Below are 4199 nucleotides of genomic sequence, written 5' to 3'. Positions count from 1 at the left end.
ATTGTATTTCCAACAGAAGACTTATATCTAACATATAGATGGGTGTAGTGCACATGCTTGTGATCAAGCACTTAGGAGGTAGAGGCAGGGTGACCACTGTAAGTCTGAGGCCAATCTATCTACCAAATGAGTTCTGGGACAACCAGGGTTACATACAGAGACTGTCAAAAGCAAAATATGTAAGAAATTCTTTAAATGCAACAGTACAGAAATAATAGGTCTAATATATAGGTCCCAAAAAGACAGCAATCTAAAAAAACAAAAAGACAACACCCCAATAGGTGTTCAGTGGCAGCAGCAGTCATCAGGAAAATGCAAATTCTCACACACTGTGGTGGGAATTTAAAATAATAATGACAGGAGCATGAGATGGCTCAGCACTTAGAAGCCTTTGCCACCCAAGCCTGATGACCCAAGTTCAAGTCCAAAGAAGCCACACAAAACGCCAAATACAGTAGTGTTCACCTGTAATTCCAACAGTCCCACAGTGAGATGGAAGTTCAGATATGCATCTCAACAGAAACAAGAGAGACCTTGTGCCCCAAACAAGTAGAAGAAGAGAATTCCTGAAAACGTGTCTTACCACTTCATGTATGTGCGTGGTAAGACACACACACACACACACACACACACACACACACACACACACACACACACACACACACACACAAATAAATAGGTGTAAAAAAATTTAAAGAAAATGTTTGGGGTGACAGATGTGTTCATTATCTTGTCATATTGATAGTTTCACAGGTGCATATGCATATCAAGATTTAACAGATCGTACATTTTAGATATGCGGAGTTCATTTTACACTGATTATATCTCAACAAAGCTGTTGAAAAACTCTGTATTTCTCTGTTCCCCTAACAATTTGGATGGGCTCAGCACCCGCAGATGGTGGTTCTTTCACTATGTCTTACAAATTCCAATGTTTGGCATTCTGCCCATGTTTAAAGCTTCTAAAGCCTTCTTCTCTAATATGACTCCCCCCCCATGACGTCACTCACCTCCATATTCCAAAAACCTTTGATATCTGTAATCAATCAGAGCTTTTAGGGCAAAAGCCTGGGCTCCAGCCTGCCACCCCAAAGCCAGGCTTAAGTCAAAGGCATTGGATCCCCTGGAGCTGGAGTTAACAGGCAGTTGTAAACCACCAGATATGGGTGCTGGGAATTGAACTCAGGGAGTTCTAGAAGAGCAGCAAGTACTTTTAACTGCTGAGTCATCTCTGTAGTCTCAGAACACAATTTTTTGTTTCTGTTTGTTTGTTTTTAACTAATAACTATAGTTGACACATACTGAACACGAATTTTGTGCCATGTGCCCCTGGGAATGTTTTTGGATGTTAACTAATTTAATTTCACAACAACCTTATATTTGCAGTAAGCTAACCACCTCCAGTTACACAGGAGAGAAATCAAACATGAATTAAGCAGTTTCCCCGCCGTTGTCCAACTAATAGTTGCTGATATGTTTAATCTTGACCAGATGCAGGGAACCTAGGCAATCTGGAAAGCCCACTTCTGCTGTGTGCACAGATTAACATGTGGCCCAAAAGCGAGTGGAGAAGCTGCATCACCCAATAGGCAGGGGCCAGAGTGGAAGGGAAAAGGACGAGATTAGGGGAGGAGCCTGTGTAGGTGGACACTTGTTCCTTGAGTTAATGTGGGGTTTGCTTTGTTTTCTTTTTTGTTTTTTGAGATTTTCACATGTGGTTGTCAGACTCCAGGTTCTCCAACCTTGGAACATGGACTCATGTAGTTAGAGTTTTCCTGCCTTGCCCACAGTCAGGACAAGTCTCTCTTACCCGCCAGTCCCACAGTCGCTCAGACCCAACCAAGTAAGTACACAGAGACTTATATTACTTATAAACTGTATGGCCAGCAGGCTTCTTGTTATCTACTTCTTTTATCTTAAATTAACCCATTTCTATTAATCTATACTTTGCCATGTGGCTCATGGCTTACCAGTACCTTACATCTTGTCATGGCGGCGGCTGGCAGTGTCTGTCCTCTCCTGCCTTCTACCTCCCAGAATTCTCTTCTCCTTGTCCCGCCTACCCTTCCGGCCAATCAACACTTTATTTATTTTAACCAATCAGAGCAACACATTTGACATACAGAACATCCCACAGCAGACTCATCATGTCAGTGGCTTTCTAGGGGCCTTCCAGAACTTAGCCTCTGACTAGAACTGCATCATTGGTCCCTCTAGCTCTGGGTTGTTCCGTTGAGTGCTGATTTCCCCTGCCCAGGAAGATATCCTGCAAACCTTTCAGTCTCTGACCCTACAGACCTCTCTCTCAGTAATAGATGTTTTATTGACTCTGTTTCTCTGGAGAAGCCTGACGGCACAAGTGGTAAACCTAGAACTTGACCCCAGTGCTGTTGTTAGTCACTGCTAAGGAGCCAGAGGGCCTAGTTAGGTCAACTTGGGACGGAGAAGTGGAAGTCACATCTGCATTTCCAGACATACCTCCAAGCCATTTTTATTCAGGTCAACTGCCAAGCTAACACCTAGGGTGGTGAAAAAAAATCCCCTGATTGGGTTGGCAAGATGGCTCAGAGGGAAAGAGGGGTCCCCAGGATCCACACAGAAAAAGGAGAACCAACTTTTACATGTTGTCCTTTGACCTCAACATATGTGTGTACACACAGAGAGATAAATGAATAAATAAATAAATAAATAAATAAATATTTTTAAATCCCATGATTGAAGAATTGCAATGTCTCTACTCCTCTGAAATACCCCTTAACATGTGCACAAATCCTAATTTCAGCCTCAAGTGTTCCCAGTACCTTCCTTCCTCCAGGGTCTTCAGTCTCTCCTGGGTCCTCCCAGCCCCCTTCCTCCATTTCCTCTGCCCTGCCATTTTGCAGTTCTCCTTCCTAAGAGAAACTTTAGGTTTGGGAGCTACTGACTATTTAAGGAATAATAATTCATGTTGTAACTGACTTATTCTTTCTTCTTTGGCATGCACATACTTAGGATGTTTTGATACATACTAACAGCTTTCAGAACCAGAGAAATTGAGGAATTTAAGAGTTATTGAAAGTTATCTGCATACGTTACTCTCTTCCTCTAGCTGTGGTGCAATAATGTAAGCAGATGCTTCAAGTTTCTGCTGCCTTGACTCCTCTAGCCCCCGCACCCCCCCACACACACATGAAGGACTGTACCTTGAACTGTATGCTTCCTTAAAAATAAAAATAAAAATAAAACAGATGCACCAGGCCTGGTGAGATGGTTCAGTGGTTAGGAACACTTACTGTTCTTCTATAGGACCTGAGTTCAGTTCCCAGCACCCAGATCAGATAACTCATAAGCAGCTATAACTCTAGGTCCAGGGAATCCAACAGCCCCTGTGGGCAGCTGCATGTATGTGTGCGCGTGCGCACACACACACACAAACACACAGACACAGACACACACACACACACACACACACACACACAGAAAATAAATCTTTTTTAAGGTAGGGCTGAGGATATGCTCAGAAGCTAAGAGCACTTGTTCTGTTTGCAGAGAACCTGAGTTCAGTTCCCAGGCCTCACATGGCAGCTCCCTGTGCGCTGAACACCAGAGTAAGGGGGCTATGTGCATTACCTCATTTAACACCTGTTGCCACCCAGGAGGATGGAGCTATGACTTCCAGCTTATAATGCAGTAAGCCGACATGACATGCCCAAAGTCACTCTGATCAAACATGAAGTAGACTATTATAAAACCCACATCCACAGTCAAGAGTCATGTCACACTACTGTCTTCTTTTTTTTCTAGACACACTTCCTTTGTGCATACTTTATTTATTTGTTTGTTTGTTTGCTTGCTTGCTTGCTTGCTTTTTCGAGACAGGGCTTCTCTGTGTAACAGCCCTGGCTGTCCTGGAACTTGCTCTGTACACAGACTGGCCTCCAACTCAGAGATCCACCTGCCTATGCCTCCCAAGGGCTGGAATTAAAGGTGTGCATGTGTGTTACCATCATCTGGCTAAGTGGTTTTTTTGTTTTTCTTGTCAGGGGAGTGGGGGTGGGAGCTAATTTTTCTGTAATGTGGTTTCCATACAACTTTTCAAAAAATTTTAAACATAATTTTTATTGATTCTTTAGCAATTTCACATCATGCACACCAATCCAACTTGTTTCCCAGTTCCTCCGTATCTGCCTTTCACCCTTGCAGCATTTCCCCCAAACACA

Source organism: Onychomys torridus, chromosome 5 (assembly GCF_903995425.1).
Source record: "Onychomys torridus chromosome 5, mOncTor1.1, whole genome shotgun sequence".
NCBI lineage: Eukaryota > Metazoa > Chordata > Mammalia > Rodentia > Cricetidae > Onychomys > Onychomys torridus.
The sequence above is the reverse complement of the archived record's forward strand: the minus strand, read 5'-3'. Positions refer to the sequence as shown.